Here is a 1,190-nt window from a genome sequence, read left to right on the forward strand (position 1 = left end):
TGTTTTAGTTAGTTTTTAGTTTATTTTCATTAGTAAATTTATAAAATTTATATTTCTGGACTTTACTATGAGTTGTGTGTTTTTCTGTAATTTCAGGTATTTTTCTGGCTGAAATTGAAGGAGCTGAGCAAAAATCTGACTCAGGCTAAAAAAGGACTGTTGATGCTGTTGGATTCTGACCTCCCTGCACTCAAAGTGGATTTTCTGGAGCTACAGAACTCGAAATGGCATGCTTCGAATTGCGTTGGAAAGTAGACATCCAGGGCTTTCCAGAAATATATAATAGTCCATACTTTGCTTAAGAATAGACAACGTAAACTGGCGTTCAACACCAGTTCTCTGCCCTATTCTGGCGTCCAGCGCCAGAAAAGGATTAAAAGCTGGAGTTCAACGCCAGAAATGGATCCAAACCTGGCGTTGAACGCCCAAAATGGCCTTATGCACGTGAATTACTTAAATCTCAGCCCCAGCACACACCAAGTGGGCCTCAGAAGTGGATCTCTATACCATCTGCTATAGTTTACTCATTTTCTGTAAACCTAGGCTACTAGTTTAGTATTTAAACAACTTTTAGAGACTTATTTTGTATCTCATGACAATTTAGATCTAAAATTTGTACTCTTTGACGGCATGAGTCTCTAAACTCCATTGTTGGGGGTGAGGAGCTCTGCTGTGTCTCGATGAATTAATGCAAGTATTTCTGTTTTCCATTCAAACACGCTTGTTCCTATCTAAGATGTTCATTCGCGCTTAACTGTGATGGAGGTGATGATCTGTGACACTCATCACCTTCCTCAAATCATGAACATGTGCCTGACAACCACCTCCGTTCTATATACGATTGAATGTGTATCTCTTAGATTCCTTAATCAGAATCTCCGTGGTATAAGCTAGAACTGATGGCGGCATTCATGAGAATCTGGAAAGTCTAAACCTTGTCTGTGGTATTCCGAGTAGGATTCAAGGATTGAATGACTGTGACGAGCTTCAAACTCCTGAAGGCTAGGCGTTAGTGACAAACGCAAAGGAATCAAGGGATTCTATTCCAACCGGATCGAGAACCAACAGGTGATTAGCCGTGCTGTGACAGAGCGCGCGAGCGTAGTTTTCACTGGAAGGATGGAAGGTAGCCATTGACAACGGTGATCCACCAACACACAGCTTGCCATAGGAGGACGTGCGTGCGTGAA

This window comes from Arachis ipaensis, chromosome B10, assembly GCF_000816755.2.
Source record: "Arachis ipaensis cultivar K30076 chromosome B10, Araip1.1, whole genome shotgun sequence".
Classification (NCBI taxonomy): domain Eukaryota; kingdom Viridiplantae; phylum Streptophyta; class Magnoliopsida; order Fabales; family Fabaceae; genus Arachis; species Arachis ipaensis.